Source organism: Balaenoptera ricei, chromosome 10, assembly GCF_028023285.1.
Source record: "Balaenoptera ricei isolate mBalRic1 chromosome 10, mBalRic1.hap2, whole genome shotgun sequence".
NCBI lineage: Eukaryota > Metazoa > Chordata > Mammalia > Artiodactyla > Balaenopteridae > Balaenoptera > Balaenoptera ricei.
In genome coordinates, this window is record NC_082648.1 from 69,468,107 (window position 1) to 69,481,039 (window position 12,933).

A 12,933-nucleotide genomic window follows, 5' to 3' on the forward strand; every position below is an offset into this window, starting at 1 on the left:
TGAGATATACCATATATTTAAAATTATATAAAGTATACTTGTATAGTTTAAGGTATATAAATAAAACAGATACCTAATTTAATCAGTTGAAGAAGTAGGACATTGACAACATCCTGGGAAGTCTGAGATTATGCCTTCCTCTATCATGTCCTTCCCCCTCCTGCCTGGAGATATCCAATGTTCTTACTTTAAAAAATATAACCCTTGCTTTTAACAATGTAATTAGTTTCTGTTTTTTACTTTAATTGAAATAATATTGTACATACTATTAAATTAGTTCTCTTGCTTATCATTATATTTGTCAGATTCATTCATTCATTATTACATCTAACTGTACATCCAATTTCATCACTACATGACACCCATTCTATGGGTATACCACACTTTTTTTAATTCATTTTCCTGTTGATGAACATTTGTGTTGCTCTCAATTTGGAGTTATTTTTAAAACCTGTCAGTATAAAAATTTTTACAGTTGTCTCCTGATACAAACATGCAGGAGATTCTCTAGGGAATATATTTGGAAAGGAATAACTAATTTTCATATCTTCAACTTTTCTAGATAATGTCATACTGTTTCCCAAAATATTTACCAAAAAAACCTATACTTCACATTCTTGCCCCACAATTTTTTTTTAAATTTCATGTCCTCCTCTGGTGAGTAATGATGTCTAGTTATGACTTTACTTTGTATTTTTTAAATAATAAATGAGATTGATCAGCTTTTTATTTGTCCATTGACCACTTAGATTTCCTGTTGTGTGAAGTCTCTGTACAAGCCTCTTACCCATTTGTCTATTGAAATGTCTGGCTTTCCTCATTAGTTTGTAGGAATCTGTATACATTATGAATATGAGTATTTTATTGGTTATATACACTGCAACTTCTACTCAGTAATTGTCTTTATTCTTTTTATGTAAATAAATTTTAATGTAGTGAGACTAATGGCTAGGGGTTTCCACATCTAAACAAAGAAATATTTCTATATATCAAGTATTACATAAATATATTCATCGGATATTCTAAAATCTTAACTTTAAGTCACCTGCATTTGACTTTTGTACAAATGCAGAAAATGGTATGAGCAACTGGTTATCATTTCTGTTCACTTCTTGACAAACATTCAATTACCCCACTACCATAAGTTGAAAAGGCCATCATTTTTTTTTCCTAACTACAGTGCCACCTCTGATATATATGCCTGGATCTGTTTCTGGACTCTCTGCTCTGTTTCTTTGGTCTATGTATTTAAACTTGTTCCAATACAACACTTTATTTTATAGCTTTATAAGGAGACTTAATATCTGTTAGAGGAAGTTCACCAACAATCATATTCTTTTTCTTCAAGAAAGTCTTGCTTCTTTGCATTTCATGAAAACATTAGAATTAACTCTTCAAATTCAACAACAGCAGCAGCAACAAATCTATAGTGACCTCAGTGAGAATTGCATCAAATCCACGGATTAATTTGGGAAGAACTGATATCTTTACAATACTGTTTTCCAGTCCATGATCATAATATATCAGTTTATTTACATATATAGTGACCTTCAAAAAATGTCATAATTTTATCCATAGAGAGCTTGCACACTTTTATTAAACTTGTTCCTAAGTACTTGATATTTTTGTTGCTATTGTGATGTTATATTCATAACTTATATTTTCTGTTTGTGGCTGATATAGCATTGTATAGTTATTTATTGTTGGGTATTAATTTTGTATCCAGAAACTTTGCTGAATTTTTTCATTATTTGCATAATTTATATGTATAATGTCAAACAGAATTAGTATTATTTGGCATCCAGATTGCAGATCTCAAGAGAAAGCTTTCAATATCTCATGAAAAATTGGTATTTGGTAATAAAATTTCATGAGCCTTATTAAATGAACTAGAATGTTTCCTCCAATTCTAGCCTCTCCAAGAGTTTGCATAAGACAGGAATTTCTTCTTATTTAATCTGATAAAAGCCATCTGGGTCTGAGGTTTTCTTTGTCAAAAGATCGTTAATCAACTCATTTTATGTTTATAGAACAATTCCTGTTTTCTCTTGCATTGACTCACTTTGAAAAGCTATATTTTCCTAGGTATTTGAACATTTTTTTCCATACTTTCAAATTTATTGGCATAAATTTATCATAATACCATCTATCTGTTTACTGTCTGTAGCACCTATGCTTATGTTCCTTTTTGCATTCTTTATAGAGATTATTTATGCCTCCTCTCCTTTTTTCATGATCAAACTTGCCAGAAGTTTGTCAATTTTATTGATCTTTTCTCTTCAAAACAGCCAACCTTTGGTTTGGTTGATACCTCCTCTTGTATATTTGTTTTCTAGATCATTAATCTCTGCTCTTATATTTATTATATTCTGTCATATAATTTTGGGGTTTATTTTGCTGTACCTTTCTAACTTTTGGAGACGTGGTTCACATTAATACTCAGCCTTGTTATCTAAGATAATATTTATAGCTCCAAATTTATAATTATTACATTAGCTATGTCCCCTTAGATTTTCTATTTAGTATTGTTTAATTAAATTTAAAATAGCCTCTAATTCCCTCTCATTTCTAATCAGGATTTCCACTTATGATTTTTTTCTTTGAACCATGAATTACTTAAAACCATGCTTCCTGATTTTCCATTTTATGGAGATTTTCTTGTTAACTTTTAAAAATTACTTTTGATACTTAAATGCACTTTGGTGAGATAACATGTTGCACATCATTTCAGTCCTTTTAAATTTTTTGAAACTTTACTTAGGTAACAGTCGATATTTAAGAATTTTCTCATATATGCTTTAAAAGTATGTATATTCTTGAGTTTCAGAGTCTACTAGGTCAACAATATGCTAATCATATTGTTCATATCATACTTATTGTTTGGTCTGTTTGTTCTATCAACTAATGAGAGATGTCTGCTAAAATCTACTACCATGACTGGAGATATATGTATTTATTGTGGTAGTTCTAAAAATTATTCCTTCATATATTTTGTATATATGCCTATATGGGTACTTGATGTCCATATATGTATAATTTTTATAACTTCCTTGAGAATTGAATTTTTTATCTCTATGAAGTGGCTGGCTCTATTGCTAGCAATCCTTTTATACACAGTTTCTTCTGATAGTAATAGAGCTGCACCTGTTTGCTTTTGGCTACTATTGGCATGATAAACTATTCATGGTTGGAGGATTATTTTGTTGTTGTTGTCTTTACTCCCCAAGTGATGAGAATGTTTACTACAACTCAATTCAAAATTCCACATGACCATAATTTCTGCAGGACTTGTTTTTCTTTTCTCCTGCTCTGCTAAGTGGCAGAGAAACTTTTTTTGTAAGATTTGGGGATGAGAATGTGGGTAGAGGCAGCTTTAGCTCCTTGTTCACACTTACCCTGAAGCTGTAGGCCTTTGGGGCCTCAGAATTCCTGCATTAATCCACACACCGACCCCACCCAACCCCACCATGTTTTATTGTATCCTCAGCTTTGGCTCCACACATAGTTCCTCACAAGGTCATCAGATCTGAAACTCAAGATAGCCTAGCCCAGGAAAAGCCCTCAGGGCAAAAGCACCTTCAGCACAGCCTATCTTTCAAAGTTCTTGGGATCTTAATTTGCCACTCAACACATTTGATATTCCTCTAAAAACTTTATAATTATTCTTTCTATATCTTAACTGGAAAGATTGTATATTATAATAACTAAGAATGCAAATGCTAATGTCAAAGTGACCTGATAAAACCCAGTGTCAACTGTCACAGTAGGGAAATTTTACTTCACCCTTATGTCTGAAGGTTAGTTTATTCAGTGGTTCAAGGACATTGTCAATGATTGGGGTCTTTTTATCTTTCTTCCCTGCTATAGTTCAGTGTGTTGGCTTCTTCCCACCATGGTCTCTAGATGACATTGGCAACTTCAGCCATCTTTTCTTCATGGTAAAGTCCAAAGACCTTAAGAAACATAATCTTTGTCATGTTTCTAAGAAACTTTCCCAGCCAACTCTCCTTACATGTCAAAATATTCTCTTATGCCCATTTCCAAACCAATCATTGGTAAAATGGTATGGAGGCACAATGATTGTCTTAAATCAGTCATGATTCTGGGGCTGGGGGTGAGGTTTTTACCCTTGAGTACATGGCTGCTATAAAGATAGTTAATAGCTGAAGAAAACCAGGGTCTTATTAAAAGGACAAGGAGGGAGTTGGCTGTGGGTAGAAATAAATAATCTTAAGTTTTTCTTACTTTTCATTATTATCATTATTATTATAATTATTCAATATATTAATTGATAAAATGTATTCCATAGAGGACAGCCAAAGCTGAACCCTGAAACACTGTTAGAAATTCTCTTATATGTTTATACTACTTCATTAATCTGGACCCTTTGAACAGTGCTCCCTGATCGATTATTTTTCTCATTAACTGTTCAAGCATCTGTCTTTTTTTTTTTTTCCTTTATCTTGTTCACAAGTATAAGATAAAAGAGCTTGTCTATCGACTTATTAAAGTTCAGAAACACTATACCTAATGATATTGGAGGGGAGGGTGTGAGGTTGATTATCAGTCTAGTATTTCTGTCATATTTCTGTCAAAAAAATTTTATTTGGACTGATATGATTCATTTGAAATGACTCCATCTTGGCTCCTGATGGCCACTTTCTTTTCTTTTTTTTTCTTTTTTTTTTGGTCAAGAATCAATATCAAGTCATAAGGTCTCAAGGCTATAGTTATGCATTCTATTTTCTTCTCTTAGATATATCAATAACTTTCTTCAGCCTTCTAGATCCTCTCCACGATTCCTCACAGATTATAAATATTAATACTGGCGGCAGTTGTAACAGTGCAGAAAACATTTTGGAGCAACTTGCTATGTGCTAGGCTTGTGCTAGGATCTTTAAATATACTGAAGTCATCTAATACTCAGAGCAACCCTGTAAATTTGGTATTGAGTTATAGAGAAGACAAGTTACTTGCCCCAGACAAAAGCATCTTAAATCTGGAGCCCACACTCTGGGCTACTGTGCAGTAATGTAATATAGCAGGCAGTCCCTTCAGTTATACCCTAGTCCTATAAGGAATAATTCAAAATTTGGTCATTTTTAATCTTAGTTCTCACCAAGATCACGCCAGGTTTCTACCATACTAAGTTTGATTATTTTCTTTATCAACCTAGCATCTCAACCTTACTTAAATTGGTAAATAAATTCTTAGTCACTATCTTTTTAATATAATTTGCTTCTATTGATGTCATAATTTCATGTTTGAGATCCCCTTAGAGCTGTAATTTATACTACTCCCACTGTTTCCTAGTGCTAAACCAGTGTATTGGACCTTATTTGTGAAAAAAATTCATAAAACCTTCACATCAAGAAAAACTGACAAATGTCAACAAAATATGTCTGAAAACTTACAATAACTGTACTATAAATCACCTGTATGATGTAGTAACAGAAGTGAACATTTTCAACCTTATTTTTAGAACATGTCTGTACGTAAAACAGGAAATATTTGATTACCTTCACCCTAAGTAATGTCTGGATGTTAGCTGGCTTTAAGGGGAAAAAAGTTTAATATCAACAAATAAAATTCTCTGTTAAATTCACACACATTTTGTGAATTTAGAATATTTTTATAGGAATTACAAATATAGCTATAGACAATTAACTGAAATGATCCCATTCCATCACTTTTTCTAAAATGTAAAACCTTGTCCATGTATAATGTATTGCCTCGCTGTAGTCACTTTTTAGCACAGCTTTGGTTTTCATCATAAAATGGCAGCCAGTGAGTTATATCATATGTCCAAGGCATCATTTGTATTCTGCCTGTAGCTTTTTCTAAGTCCAGAACATTTTTCTCTCCCCACCCAAATGTCAGTACACAGCTGTACTTCCTCCCAGTTTTCTCAGTGTATAATATGACTGCTTCTTGGTTCATCATAATAAAATATACTGTATCAATATCCATATATAGCAATGTTAGCAAATCCAGACTGAGCCTCAGATCTCATAGGCAGTGATGTAAATACCTTTAGGAGGGGATGAGTAACATACGCAGCACTCTCAAGTTTTCCCTTTCCAATTGTTCTCTCTGTTTATCTTTCCCCTCTTTTACTGGATTTCTTTGGTTTTCTGACCCTGACTAGATAAGGCAATGTCTTATTCTTAAAAGTGTGGTTTGATGTATAGACAGCTTTGAGAAATTAGTAAACTATGCATCATCTCACTAAAAAAAATGCCATATGTACACATGTACTTATACTCACACACAGAGGCAAACTAAGTGTAACAAATCACCTTGTTATTTTGATATTGTGCATTCACAGTTCAAGTGTATTTTCTCACCTGCTAATGAAGAATTCCAATTAGATGACCTCTAGTCTGGCAAGCTATGAAAAGAAAAAAGAAACAACTTCTCATTACATAAATTTCCCACACTTGCCTATATGAAGCACTGTAATCATCTCTCTTTTATCAGGGACTTTGAGGAAATTGATGAAGAAACTATTTACATCTGAGGGGATAACAATTGATGCCACTGGTAATTAAACCACAGACTTTATTTTCCTTTTCTCACTGTTTCCTCCCAATTAAGGCACAGTGACCCTCTCCTAGGTGTCATTTTGGTCTCAGATGGTGGCCTTATTACTAAGAAAAAAAAGTGCTAAACATTAATTAGGGAGAATTTTTTTTCACTTTTTTGGGTACCAATGTTAACACTTTGTTCTGTTTGTATTTATTTTAAAATAGACAACTACAAGAAATTCAGCATAGAAGTCTTGTGTCACATGCACAGTCCAAAATGTGGCTTTCAAATTTTCAACTGCTCTGGTTTTCTTGGTTTGGATTGGGATTTTCTTCTACATTTATTTTCTTGTCCTCTGATGAGTTCATGAAAAGCTATGCCTTTTGCACCCATAGCTAACAAGTTCCTTTCAAATGCCACCTCACTTTTCTTGGTAGTAGAATATCTCTCAGGGTTTGATGCATAGCCCCAATCTCTGGTTGTATGCTGAAGGGGAGGAACTGGTATGGTATAGAGTATTATGATAATCTCAAAGTCAGTATTCAAAAATAGGCAGTATATAATGAAGCAGTGAGAGAGGGAGTGGGGTCACAGACAAAATACTAGATCTGTGAGTACAATAATGACCAAAATCTGACTCAGTCCTTGCCCACCTGAAGCTCACAGTCAAGTTAGGTAAAACACATTAATCAAATAATCATACAGCAAAGGAAACGTACATGATGTCTTGAGAGTTTGCAACTGGGGAGCTGAACCAACCTGAAAGGCCAAAAAAGCTTCCCTGAGAAAGTGATACTTTGATAGATGAATGGGAGTACAGTGGACAAGGGAACTCTCGCCTTCCCAGGCTACCAAGGAGCTGGAAGGGCTTGTAGCTGGAGGAGATATGGCTCATTTGAACAAATAAAATAAGTTCACTGTTAATGGAACAGAGGGAAAAGAGGGGGTGATTGAAATAGAGACTGGAAAAGAAGGTGGTATAAGACCAGAAAGAGCCTTATAGACCCAGAATAAAGATTTTGGTCTTGAACCTGAAAGCAATACAAAGAGATAAAGGTTTGTGTCTCTGTAAAAATACAAAGTCATGACATTAACAGATTTATGTTTTCAAAGATCACTCTGGCTACAGTTTTGAGCTCTATCCTCAACTGTCTGCCTTTTTTGGAACTAGGAGTTGTTGCTGCAGAGGATTAAAGCAACTTACTCTTCCACCACACTGAATACATCAGAGTACATAGTGACTTGTTTTTCACATCTATATTGAATTTAAGGTATTTATTCCCATCTCTCATGCCTAAAGCTGTTTAAATTACCATGGAGATGGTTTGTCTACAGTCATACCATCACAGCAACTAATCTTAAGTGGCAAGCTTCTCTTGGTGGTGTCTCCCTCTGGAATTTATTAAATGAAATCTACATTTTGCTTTCTAAGAAAAATGCAAACTCATATATTTATTCTGACACCTATCTGATTATTGCATTTAATTACATGTAAGAGTCCCAGTCAATAGACAGGCATTTATATGTATAACAATTTTAAATTGTATTGCTAAGACATTTGCACTGTTTTTGAGATATATCTTAATACATGGAAATAGGAAATAACTAAATATTATCCCATACTCAGTAAGTAACACACTTAAGATTTTTTTTTTCTGAGATAAACATGATTGCTTAAGGCATCAATTCAAAGCAATACATCATACTTTTAATATGAACATTACCCAGTTTCTAACCCCTTTGAGCTATTTTATTTCAGTAATTCATTATCACTTTTTCTCAAATCTTGATGAAAGAAAAGCTGAAATTGCATAATTTATGTGACTAGGAAATTAATAAATAAGCTAAGGAAATATATCATCAAAGCACAGTTAATTCTAGAATACTTTCTTCACTGGTCCTCTTCTTATGAGCTGAAGACTTTTACAGTGAAATAAAGCACCAACTGTCCTGTCTGGACAAGTCTTGACAATCTGTCATGTATCTACATCCCCCGATGCCATTTGTCATTTCTCCTCTCAATTTGTAGAAGTTCTAAAAATACAAAAAGACTTTCTAAGAATAGTAACGTTAATATCATGAAATAGCCATGCTATTTTTAAGTTTTGTTTTCTGTTGCTCTTTTCTGGTAAAACTAGCTCCATGCTTCCACCCAGTGAGGTTTCTTCACAAAAGGATTAACGAAAGAAGAGGAGAAAGAGAAGGAAGGGGAAAAAGAAGAATAACAACAGGGCAAGGAGAACAAAGAACAGGGAGGAGGACAAGGAAGATGAAGGGGGAGAAAAAGAAAAAGCACTTTTTTCTTTCAAATCTTACAGTTGGAAAACCTGAGTGTCTACCTTTGACCCCGGTGCCGTTTCCCCAAGGACGGCCACTGCTGAGCTATGCCCAAAAGTGTCTGACCTCTGTTTAACAGACTGTGATCTTGCTATGGGCAGGAAGCCTAGTAATACAAATGTCTGATTAGCAATACTAATCCAATATTGCATTTGACAATATTTCATTCTAATGCAGCAATCTAGAAAGACATGTATTTGAAGCTCCAATTTAATACTGTTTGAAAATATGTTCAGAATGAGGCCATTTTAGTGCCTTCATATTTTAAAATTTCTTTCAGAGACATTATTTTAAATGGATACAGAAGTATTTTTTATAGAAAGATATCTAAAGAAAAATAATTTGCATAATTTTCCCCAATAGATGCAGTTTAAGTGAATTTCCAGAACTGGCAAATCTGTAAATGCAATTGATTCATTTATTCAATAAACATTTATTGAGCATATAACAGTGGTGGGAACTGGGAATATAAGGATGATGAAAAATATGTGCTGCCCTCACAGAGTTTCCTTTATTGTGAGGAGACAGCATACAAATAAACAAAGAATATAATGTCGGACAGTGAAAAGAGTTGAAGAAAGTTAAAACATGTTAAAGGAATATTATAAATAAGTTGGCCAGGGAATGTCTCTGAGCAAGTGACATCTGAGCAAGGAACAAAATGATACAGAGGAATAAGATGTTGTTGAAGAGCATTCCAGAATGAGGGTATACAGTGGGAAATGGCTGTGAGGTGGGCATGTATTCAAATAACATCACAACAGTAAATTGTACTTTTGCCAAGTAAGTATATAAGACTGAAAATTATAAAACATTTTGAAGGCAGTCACTGATTTCTTATAAAACATAGTTCCAATTTAACCGAACACTTTGAGAACCATCCATATTCTCCTAATTAAAGTAAATAGCAAGAGTTTATTAATAGTTTTATTTCAATTACTTTGAGGTGGTTATGAATTTTCAAGGCCATGTCCCAGGATACACAAACTAAATTTTTTGTTTTTCTGTAACTCACCTTCATCTTCATTTTGAATCAACACTTTTCCTGATGGAAAAGCATAATCTTCTTCAATTCCAAGTCAGTTATTTCAGACCCTCTCCCTGAATGACATAAATTCAAGGCTTACACAACACCATGACATAGAGGTAGGAGGTTGGAGGGAGACGTAGGAAGTAAGAATGTTTTATTTTCTCATCTGTTGAAGTTCAAATTCCTGCTTTTTCTTTGGATATGTTCCTTTTATGACACTGGCAACTGCAGAAGAATTCTGCCTTCTCATTAAGTCAACAACCGCATAACCCATGGTTGTTTTCTTCTCTGTATCATTGTTATCTCTTTAAAGATCCTTTAGGTCCTCATCATTCTCAGATGCAAAAGAAAACAATGGTTGCTTCCCCTATCCTTTGAGAGTATGTGATGATAAAAGATGCATCCCCAAATCTCCTTTCAAAGGAGAGTTTGGGGCCCAGATGTAGGGAATATGGTCAGCAGACCGTCTCTAGCTGTCAACCCCTTCTCAGTCAGTCTCAGACTCAGTGAGCTGTCCTGCCTGAGGTCACACATATTGCTGGATGGTCTATAACCAATGAAGAGCAAGGTGGGGAGAGAGAGACCCAGCCATTTCAGCCAGTCTAGGAAACTGACTGGCAATTCTTGTTCCAAAGCTTCCCATGAGGTTGGCCAAGGCTGTATCACAGACTTATCCTATCCTATCCTGTTTCTTCCCTCCTTCTTTTCAAAGATTTTAAACCCCTAATAAACATCTTGCACCCCAAACTCTGTCTTAGCATCTGCTTCTGGAGCACCTCACTTGTAAAAGGGTTTACATCAATTTGTTGAGCCTACCACACCCTCTTCTGCCCAGGCATCTGATACAATTGTTCCAGTTCTATTTTCCCACACCATGGTTATCAGATGGATGTGCCATTCTGCCACCCAGGCAACCAGGGGGAATGTCTGCTTTAATCTCCCAAACTCACAGAGGGGGATGATTTTTACCACCCAGCTTAGAACTAACACCAGAATGGGAGGCAAAGCATGAGGGTCCTTCCCAGTGAAATCATTCATTCTCAGCAATTTCTTTCTTCTGCAACCCTTCTCTCATGAGACCTCAGAACTGCAACTGTAAAAATTGGTTTAGCAAGAATTCTCCCACACATGCATTCAGATGTCTGGATCATGGCTTTTTGTCTAACTTTAAAAGTAAAAATGTGTACCTTTTCTCTGTTCCAGGACAACTCACCCCCCCCACCCCCAAATGATGGATGAATCATGTTTAGCAGCCAGAGCTAAAGGGAAGGGAGAAGGTCACAGGGTAAAAGTAAATTCACAATAAAAGAAGCATATGTTTCCAGTGAGATCCAACCTCCATCTCTCTGGGGCAGTCACAGGACACACACCTGACCAGTCTAAGCCCTTCCCTGGGCTTCTTAATAACTGGAACAGAATGTGGGGCACAGAGTTTTAATACCTAATGACTAAGCTGCAAGAAGTCCTAGACACTGCTAGGCGTCATGTACACCCCTCCCCTGCTCCTGGGCATAGAAAACTCACCTGCATGCCAAAGCGCAGAGGACAGGCAAGATAAAAGATCTAGGAGATCAAACACAACCATCCTGATGACATTCAATCCCCTGAATCAGTACCTATGGACCCCAGAATTATCCTATTCATGCTTTCCTGAAGGTGATGTTTGGCTCCACCTTGGACTCTAAAACCTCTCCCAGAATCCTTCCAATATTTTTTTCCATAAGTTAGTATAAGCTGGGGTTCATTATATGCAAACAAAATAATACACCTTACAAAAATCATTGGAACATTTGAATGTCCATTGGTGACTTTTGGCCTGTGAAATGTACCCACTTACACACACGCACACACACACACAGAAGATTCTAGGCCAAGGAATAATCTGATAGCTGAATGACCACTTAATCAACTTAATACACTCACATACTCCCAACTCAAAAAATTTATTTCCACCTGTTAATCCTGGGCTATTTGTGTCAGTATCATTTGCTTATAAGAGCTGAGAAAGATGTACTTAATTTTCCTAGTGTTGAGTGTCATATGTATTGATACTTCCTTAAGGGAGTCCAAACATTTCTGGAAAAAATTAGTTTTCTAGTAATGCACTTACCAATGAGAGCATTCAATGATTCCAAAAATCGCTCGTTTTTAATATTGGTTCTTATTTTCCATCTTTGACATCACCTAGTCCTTTTCACACATCCCCTGAAGAAGAATTCATCATTTCAATGATTCCTGATAGCATAATATATTCTCCAGTGTCTGTAATTCAAATTTCACTTTGAAAACTTTCTCAGCTGCTTGTGATTGAGATTGATAGACCTAAATGACCATGGCTGCTGTAGAAGCCCAGAAGAACTCTAAATTTTGGCTCTTATTCCTATGCATGTGATTCTTAAAGGAGCTCAATCCAACAGAAAACAACTATTCACTCCTTGTGGATAACAAAACCTCAAGAACCACATTTAAGGTGAGATGTCTTTACTAAGAGAGTGGGTATGTCACAATATAACAAATGCAACCAACTGCCACAACTTAACACTCCATAAATTGTGTAGTTAAGTGGTGACAAAGATGGTATTTGCTGTTCTTTGTGTATCTCAACTGCAAGACTATTGATAAACCTAGGAATCTAACCTAAAACCTAGATATTTAAGCCAGGTATCTAACCTAAAAGTAAGAATACCTGACTGTGCTGGAACTGTCAATCCCTAAAAATAGTCTTCGCCTTATTTTTGAAGGAGGAATTCACCATCACTCAGCCTACCTTGAACCTCATCTTCCTCACCTGCCAGCAACACAGACTGATCTAGTTGCCTAATTGATTCGCTGATATCCACATGAACTCCTATTTGCACCCATAAACATATTCCATTACTGGTATTCTTCAGTATGTGCATTTCTGTCTATAGGTCCTTTCCATGAAGGTCCATGGACACCTATTCTGATGATTCCACAGCCTTACCTGGAGCCATAACACACACCACAATATCTGTCTGGACTTTTCTTCACCCACGTTTGCCATCTGGTAATTCAGT

General features: G+C 35.4%; 1 long non-coding RNA gene across 1 annotated transcript in view; it reads left to right on the top strand.

The window, feature by feature from the left end:
- LOC132373440 (uncharacterized) overlaps positions 1-12,933 on the top strand; it is a 73,025-nt gene that overhangs the window by 18,633 nt on the left and 41,459 nt on the right. The window contains exon 2 of the long non-coding RNA XR_009505422.1: positions 12,808-12,931. This is a non-coding gene — a long non-coding RNA (uncharacterized LOC132373440). The remainder of the gene's footprint in view (positions 1-12,807; positions 12,932-12,933) is intronic.